Raw genomic sequence first — 9,371 nt, 5'->3', positions numbered from 1 at the left:
AACACCGGGAAAAAAAAAAAAAAAAAAAAAAAAGATAGCCTAAAGAACGTGAAATTGCCAACAGTTATGCGTATTGATGCAACAAGAAGGAGCTTGACTAAGACTCATGAGAGCAAAGAAATTCAGAGTTAAGGTTAAAATTTATTACTTAACTCACCCAACGTGCCCTGCAGGGATCTCAGAGCAGTGGGTGGTCTCTCATTCCAGATGTGCACAAAATCTGGGCTGTGAGAGCTGACATCAAGAAGGAGTTTTAGGCTTCGCTCTGACTTTGTTCACTGAGCAAATATAGTACTTCAGGTCAATGTCATGAGTTCAAAGGGTGTTGGCAGTGGATGTACTACCCTCCCTCCTTCCTCCTTCCCTCCCCCCTCCCTCTCCCCTTCCTTCCTTCCTTTTCCTTTCTTTCTTTTCCTCCCTTCCTCCCTTCCTTCCTTCCTTCCTTCCTTCCTTTCTTCCTCCTTCCTTCCTTCCAGTAGTTTAACAAGCTTTAGATGCTGCTCTTGGGAAAACTAACAGTTGCCATGGGACTTAAACAACACCTCTGTGCACGCTGAATAAATTTCTTTTAGCTACAGGTAAACCACAAGTTATGTTAAGTCAGAAAGAAAAGGTAACAGCTGCTGAATTCTTTTTGCTAGCCCAAAGAGACTTCATACTGCATATTACAAGCTGATTGGCAAAATCTTACCCCCCCCCCCACTGTAAAGATAAGAAGGAAAACTCCTAAGCCTATTTTGGGGGGGACTATTCCTTCCATAGTTGAAAAAAAAGGTGGGAGATGATTTCTTTTTCTGTTATTTGTCAAGGAGAATGGTCTGGTAGTAAAAAGAATAAATTGAAAGGAACTCAGGTAGAAAAGGCCTGAGTGCTGGGAATGTAATTTTACAAGACTCGTTTCCTTTACTCTGTGTTTTTCTCCTTGAAGGAGATAACTTGATTTTATACTTTACTGTCTTATTAACAGAATGCATTTTGGAACCCTGCCACCGCTAACAGTATCAGAAGGATTTAAGGCTGCTGAAATACACTTGAAGATTTAATTCTGCTGACTTCAGCTCGGATCCGGAGTAAAATCTAACCGTAGATTAAGTGTTTAGCGCTGTATATTGCGATTGTGCTCCTGGTTATAAATACTTGTGTCTATTTCTGTTTCAGACAGCTCTCCATAGGTTTCCCACTCACTACAGCACAAAACGCTTGCTTCCCAAATAAGGTTATTCTCTATAAGGCTACCCCTTATATAACTCTTTTTATAGACTCAAGCCCCTTCTCGGTTGTGCAATTCATTATAAACTCCCTCGTGCACTTTGCGATAACAAACATTGGGTTACTGAGAAGAGACTTCTAGAGAGGGAAGCCTGTATTTCCTTCCAGACAATATTTAATCTCAGAGCAGCACTGACTAATAAAAGCAAAAGATCAATACGAAGCTGTATTGCTGAGATGAAAATTTACTAACATAGTCATTCATATCACAAGAACATCTGGTTAAAGCTTCAGGGCTCCCTTACTTTCTTAGTTATGATTTTATGGGTCTCTCCAGACTCCTTTTTAGGATTTTAGCAGGCATTTATAGCAGGCTGGACATTTTAATCTTTTTAATGTGGTTATCTGATCTCCGCTTGGCTTTCTCACACTGACTGGTCATCTCCACTTCTTGCTTATTGCACTTGAATCAAGTTATGATAAGCTCACACTGTAATAGCCCCTAGTCCTAAACGGGTCTAACTTCATGTAAGTGGCCTCCTGAGCTGCTATTTATGGTCATTTCTGTGAGGCACTGTCTTTAAAACCCTGGCATTTAGTGCCTTCTTCCTATCCCCATGACTTGGAATACATAAGGACTACAATAAATCATACAGCCAGGGCTGTAGACGTACTCTTTGCTCTAAGAGATTTCTGAGGCCTGGAGCGGGGGTGGGGGTTGGGGCACAAGCCGAGGAGTTCTGGTTTATGGCCCTGAACCAGACGACATGTATGAAGTTGACCCAATGACTTGGAGCCTGAGAGAGCCCCGGCGCGATCCTCACTCGTGGTCCGCAAAATGCGGACAGAATGTGGAATTTGTTTGTGGTTGAATTTGCTTGTTTTCTGTGTGTGAATCAGAATTTGGTCCTTTTAGGAGATATGTTGGTTTAAAGGTGGTAGGTAGATGGAATCCTAAAATCCACAAGATAATTCTTTAAAATGACCTGAAGTGCGGAAAGTAAGTGTGAGCATGATCTTACATTTAGTGTTTCAGCAAATCCAACCACCATGGCGGGAGAGGGAGGGCATAATATCTACCATTCCGACTATGTGCATGTCCCTTTTAACACATTGGCATATTTCATTTCACAATGATCTGAGGTAGATATTATCTGAACTAGGTTTTGTTTTTTTGAACACTGATTGTAAAACAACCACCGAGCCAAGGGCTTAACATTTGTGATTTCATTGTTTCCTTTTAACAACTCCCTGAGGTAGGTATTATTATTGCCCTCACTTGGCAAGTGAAGAAATTGAGTGTTTTCTTTTAAGTTTATTTTTTTATTTTGAGAGAGATAGAGAGAGCATAAGTGGGGGAGGGGCGGGGGGGAGGACAGCCGAGAGCCCGACGCAGGGCTCCAACGACGCAGGGCTTGAACTCACAGATTATGAGATCATGACCTGAGCCAAAGTTGGACGCTTAACTGACTGAGCCACCCAGGCGCCCCAAGAAGTTGAGTCTTAGATTTAAACAACATAGTTGGGTCAAGCAACCAGCAAGTGGCAGCAATGAGGATTCAGGCCCCAGTGGGTCTAACTGGGCTGTGTTTTTGCAGGAGGAATAGCATTATATCAGTAACTAAAAAAGTACATACATAGGCACAAATTTTCTCCTAAAATGCTATACTGTCTCTTTACCATTTTTCTATAATGCCAGGTCATCTACTTCCGTTGACACACAGCAGATCCATCTCACTTCAGGAGACATGAGTGACCACAGATCTTCAGATAAAAGAAACAACACATTAATTCACTTAGTAACACATTCTTCAGAGAAGGAAATCGAAATACAGGTTTAACGTGATTACCCTGCTCTTGCTCACCTGGGCAAGCAAAGTTGTCACACACGTGTTCCCTCTCTCTCTCTCTCCTTGTTCTACAACGCTTTGGGCAGGCCATGAATGATGCCCCTTCTACCCCCGCCCCTCCCCCGGACCAACTTCTACCTCCTAACACAGGTCAAATAAAATGGAGACAGAATGCTCATTGCAGATGGGGTGGCTTTGTCAGGCATCCGTTCTCAAAACCGGCTGCATGGCAGAGACAATGATTGAAGTAAAACTGAAGTAATTTTCAACACCGAAACCTAAGCTGTTTACAATGAGCCAAGCGTCGTTTGTCTTGGACCCCCAACTCTTTCTTGGCACCCATTACCAGCTCAACTGTTCTCTGGTCACATTAATTAGTGCAATTGTCCCAGACAGGAAGGATGGATGGGGGGCGCAGGGCTCCGGCTGTGCAGCCTGCAGCACCACCCGAATCTCACAGACGTTTCCCGGAGTGTTCTGAGGTGTATTGCAGGTCAGAAACATTCAGGGGCCGGTGGCCTCCACAGAGCAGCCTTCCCCAGTGGGAAGGCCAGGCAGTCTGCTCTGAGACAGAGCATCTGGAGGACACAGGGGACAGAAAGCAGAGGAGAAGCTCAAGACAGGCAGAGCTCTTGGACAAAGAGGCAAGAGCAGTGAAAGGAGACCGTGTGAGAATGGGCTCCTCTGAGCTTTAAATCTCCCCCGTCCCCTGTCGTCAGTGGCCAGGCAGTTGGGTGATGACACATTCCCCTCGGGAACAGTGCCCAACCTCCCCAACAGCTGTGTCCAGGAGGCCGCAGACCCAGATCCTGGCCGCCAGCGAGCCTCGGCTCAGCCAGCTCCAGCCTGGAGGTGCCCTCAGCACCAAAGATCAGAAGACAAGGATAGAGTTTCTGAGAGTTAGGACTTGACCGCAGCTTCCAAAGACTGACTCACACATACACACATCTCACACAGAAGGATTTTCATTTTATCCCACAGACACATGGCCCCCATTCGTTTTGCGTTTGCAGGAGGAAAGAGCGAAAGGCAGCTGTGAGTTTCTCTCTGTGACGCTTTCTTCCAGGACTGAAAACACTCGTACTGCGCCCCTCCCCTGAAGCCACACTGAGGAATTCTGTCAGCGTGGTGAAGAAGGCCACTTCGAAAATGGTGGCTGGGAGGTTCTTTGCGATTGTTACTTGTCCTGGGGTGGGGATGACGGCCGTGGTGGGTAGGAACGGCAGGATAAATTCTGCCCGCCCTGTTCCATCAGGCTTTGCTTTTAGCAATGGGAGCAATGTTGATAGAGTTAGATCCTGGTGATAACGAGGCCGTCATCCGGAATGCCGAGTGCCTTTCTTCTGATTTCTCCAGCCAAGGGGCTGGAGATTGGGTCTGGAGTCATGCAGGCCACACTTAACAGGCAGGATGCCTTTGGACAAATAAAAGAAGTCCTCATAGCCTAAACTGACTCACCTGTAAAATGGGAATAATAAAGCCACCTTTGCAGCTTCTCGGCGCAAAGGCTACATAAGATACCACAGGGAAAGTTCTAGCTGAGGGTAAATGCTCTCTCAGTGGGGTTTTTTCATAATTAATAAGATTAACGTGTTGCATTCACCATACCGATGCATATGCAAATTTCTCATCCTTTGCCTCCTAGAGGCAAGCTTCTGCTACGGGGTCTCTCCGTGTGTTAGACACAAAAAACCCCTTGTTCTGAGAATTGTTGAAATGCTTCTTTCCCGTTCCCAGACTCTGTTGGCTCCACAGTGCCCTGTCAAAACATCTGGCCCCGTTTGTCCCCCGGCTTTCCCTGTGCTATTAAAGCCAGTCCCCGTCACGAGATGCTTCCTGTTGACCCAAACTTTTTTTTATTATTCACCTTAACACTTCAAGATGATTAGAGCTGAAAGGGTAAGAACAAAGATGAAGGTTGAGATTTTCCTTTGCAGCACCCAATTTGATTCCAACAGCACTTGGAGAAAAAAAAAAAACCCTCAAATGGTTTTATCTTAGAATGAAGAAAGCGTGGCCGAAATTGTTTAAATTCCCCTCCCTGGCTGAAGGTGAAGGGTTCACTCCAAGAAGGTTGGTGCCTGACACAATATTCCCAGCGGGCCAATGCGGTCATTCCTTGATCTGGAAAATTCTCCTGACCAGGCGCACACAATACTGTTGCACAAACTCTAGTTTGTCTTCTTGCTAGAACAGAGAGGTTTGCCGGGAATTCAGAACCCTAGAGCAAAAGTGTATTGCTTCTTTCTCACAGGCCGCCCTCGCCCTCGAGGCTACTTGAAGTAAAACTCCCAGGAAAGAGTATGTCTGAATGGGGGACCTAAGAANTGCTTTTTTTTTTTTTTTTTTTTTTTTTTGTCTACACTGATTTTCCTTTGCTGTGGATTAGGCCACTGCTTATTACAAATTCAAATCCTATCTATATATTGTTCATGGTTCCTTTGTGTCATCAGGAAATTAAAGTTTGCAGCTGGCCCCTTCATCTTGGCTAATCATGCGGACATAAAGTCCTTAAAGGCCCTCGGAGTGGCCCCTGCGGGGGCCCCACTCAACACTTCTCTCCGGCAGGACATTGTTCTTCAGCTGTGTTTTCATCCTCTGCCCCCTTTGGTATTAAGCTCCTGCTGCTTGGAGCCCCGGCATCAGACTGTCACGCGTCATTCTATCACAGCGAGTCCAACACCCATAGGAAGCCTTGTCCCCATGCCGCCCGCGGCCCGTCCGCGCGGCCTGATGGACGGCCGGCGCCTCTCCAGCTTCTTGGGGCGGCAGTGCGCTCCTGACCGTCCCCACGGTAGCCGGGGCGGCGCAGAGCGGGTCCCTCACTTCGCGAGCCTCCTGGGGGCTTCAAGCCACCCTTGCTCAGAGCCCAGGGACGCTGATTATGGGGACCCGTGAGGAGGAGCCGGGGCTACAGCAGGGCCGGCTGCCAGTTTGCCAGCCCCGCACACATTGATCGGACGCGCTCCGAAACCCTGTCTCCTCTCAGGGATCTTTTCATATCCGGCAGAGTTTACACCTGGTTTCTGAGATTCCTTGAATTAATTGAATTCTCATTAGAATACTTCCTGCCTTCCCCTTCCGCCCTTAACTGCGTGTGACCTGAGGTTCACAGTGGAGTGACTGGGCTAACCACATCAGCGTCCCTGGCCGCTTCGACTTCATTTCCCACACCACCGTGTGCGCTCCTTTGTCCCCAGGGGACGCGGCCTTGCCATGCTGGGAGGGCAGTCCGGACGCCTTCCACTGGCCTCTGGTCTGGAAGGGACATGTTTACAGGCGTTTTATTATCTGTGCTGCCTGCTGCATGGTATTGAATCGAATGTTCTTTCCTTTCCTTTGCATGTTTAGTAACATGTTTGTTTGTTTGTTTCTTTTCCAAGGACTATATTTTCTTTTGAGGTGTCACTGGTTTTAGATACCCTGTTACCCTTAGTATATTGGAAATTGTGGGTTTATTTGTGTTGCGCATTCTTTGTGGAGGAGACCAGGAAAAGCTGGGCTTTGGAAAGTTAAGTTTGCTTCACACATACGCACTAGGCACATACTGCAAGTTTGTAACCATACAAACTTATATCCACCATACATCGATTTTAAGATACGGGCCTGCCTTATGCTTACCATCTGGGACAGTTCAATGATGTAAACCATTTTACATATCTCCCACAACGTTGTAACTATTTTATTATGTTGAGGCTAATTCGTTCTTCTTAAAGAGATCTCATTTCATTTCTGATTTGCTTTGGGATTGTATCCCATTTACACCAGACATAGTCTCATGGTGACATCACCCTGGCTAAAAAATGGAAGGATGTTTATGGCAGAATACCACACCATATAATCATCAGATTTCTAAGGCAGAAAGGGTGGAGAGGGAAAACATCAAAGACGGACATTAAGATTTCTTTTCCACTTATTAAGATTTCTTTAGTAAGAGTAAGAACACATCCATTTCCCAACACTGCAGAGCTACTCCTTCTCTGCTTCTGTAAATTCCTCCCTCCACCACCCATAAATCCTATGCCAGTGTCTTTTAGTGGAGGTCCTCCACGGGTTTATGAGCAAACTTATTTATATATCTGCATCCGCAGTCGATGATAAGCTGCCTGAGGTTAGAGACTGTGTCTAACTCAGAAATACATTCCCTTCACCTAGGAAGTGGCCAGAAGTTGAATGAATGAGTGAGCACATAAATACCTCCTCTGTCCCAAACAGACACCTTTATAACATGAGGTAAGAGGTCAGCAAGACTGCAATTGCACGAGTGATTCTTTCTCTACCTCCACGCTTCATGAGTGTCCTCCACCCTCAGGGCTCTCCTCCCAACCACCCAGCCTCCCACACAAACCCTCCCTCTTCACCTGTTTCTCTCCTGTTCTTTTTCTGGGCTCAGCTTAAAAGTTACTTCCTCAAAAAGGTTCTCTCTGATCCGCTAAAATAAGTTTGGTCTCTTAGTTTATATATACTCCCAGACACCGCCATGCACTGCCACACAATATCACACTCAGAATGTGGGGTTAGAGGGGCAGACTGGTTTTTGCAGGCCAGACAAGAGTATGGGCCTGGGTGAGGCCAGTTAGAGAGGGGAGGGGCTAGCAAGGGAGAGAGGCTGCACTGAGCATGCTCAGGTCCTTCTTCCCCTTTCACTGGACAGACAGTTCACTCCTCTGCCTCTAGGAGAAGCATAAGCTGTGGGGACAAGGGCCAGGGACGCACCTCTGAATCTCTCCTGCCAAGTGGGAATTTCCTACCCTTTGCGGAAGTGCCTTCTCCCTTCACCCTGCTCCGAGCTGCTGCCAATGTAAAATATAAACTCACTATCGAAATATAAACTCCATTAAGGCAGAGAACATGTCTTTTCCCCACTGTACCTCTGGACTCAGCAGAGTGCTTGCCATACAGTAGCTGCAATGGTTGATCAGTGGGAAGAGGGAAGGAAATAATAAAAGAAGACAGGGGAAGAGGAGGGGAGGGGGAGGAGGAGAAAAGGAGGGAGGGGGGATAAAAGACAGAACACCATGTTTCTTCGCCCCATAGTCACTGCTGCCATCAGGAATACTGCCAATATAGATCTATTTGAGACTTAAGAAAAGAAGATAGAAAGGTCTGTATTAAATCCAACAAAGACAAAGAGAATTGGAGAAGAACTAAGGCAATAGAATCTTCTCTCTCACATATGCACATACACTGACACTGTAGGAGGTATTGTTCCTATGCTGTAGATTCAATGTTAGACACAGTGCTGCCACCTGAGGGGAGAAGTGATGGTCTTTAGAACTAAATTATTTCATGTTCCCATTAATAAGTTCAATGATACCAGTGATTCCAACGTCTTGGCCGCCAATTCTAACTTATTTGTATGAAATTCCTATTGAGTATTTTCTCACTATTATTATTATTATTCTAAGTTCTCATTGAAGGGAAGCAAGATTCCTACATTGTGTGCCAGGAGTAAACATACATGACATGGTGTTTACTCTTAAGAAATATGCTACCTAGTGGGGAAGACAGACCAGGAAACAGGCAACTATAATAAAGTACAATTAGTAGCTCAATGGGGTAAACACAAGAGCCACAGCTTCCCAGAGAAAGGGACACTTAAGTTGACAGTTAAAGGTTGAGAAAGATAAGCCAGAAGTGGAGGAAAGGAGCTCAAGCAGATGGAATGACACATACAAATGCCCAGAAGGAAAAGAGAACACGATATGGAGGAAAGTGGCAAGAAACTCTGAGACGTTCAGGGGATTGGTCTACCAAGGGGGTGTGGCACCATTGACTTCTGCCCTGGTATAGAAAAGAGCAGCATAATCTATCTAATCCCAGCTCAGGATCCCTATGAATTCACTGAAATTCTACAGTGAAAACCTCTTCACTCCTAACAGATTGATATAAGGCTTCTTCAACCTGCAGCCAGAAGAGGCCTACTACCTGGGTAGTTAAAAATAGGCTTAGGTGCCACAGAACTAGACATTTGTGACATATGAGAGTCCTGCCTTTCAAGGATTCCTCAGGTGGGCACCTGGCCTTTCTGTTGTCTCCCACCCTTCTCTACTTCTGTCAAACTTTCGTTTATCGTCTTTCTTACTCGCTTTGCCTCACTGTATTTGTGGTGGATACTCTTGGCCTCTGAGCGAACAGCCATTCTCTATGCTTCCTTGCTGCCAGACTTCCATGTTATTCAGCTCCTTGGAGCTGGTCTGCCCTTCAGAGAAGGCTCAGCCCCTCCCCAGCCCAAGACAGTGAATGGAGAGTTATTCAAATCCTTGTGGATTTATACCAAGTGATTATGATGCAACCTCTCTGATTAGACAT

Source organism: Crocuta crocuta, unplaced genomic scaffold, assembly GCF_008692635.1.
Source record: "Crocuta crocuta isolate KB4526 unplaced genomic scaffold, BGI_CrCroc_1.0 scaffold26, whole genome shotgun sequence".
In the NCBI taxonomy this organism is placed as follows: Eukaryota; Metazoa; Chordata; class Mammalia; order Carnivora; family Hyaenidae; genus Crocuta; species Crocuta crocuta.
The sequence above is the reverse complement of the archived record's forward strand: the minus strand, read 5'-3'. Positions refer to the sequence as shown.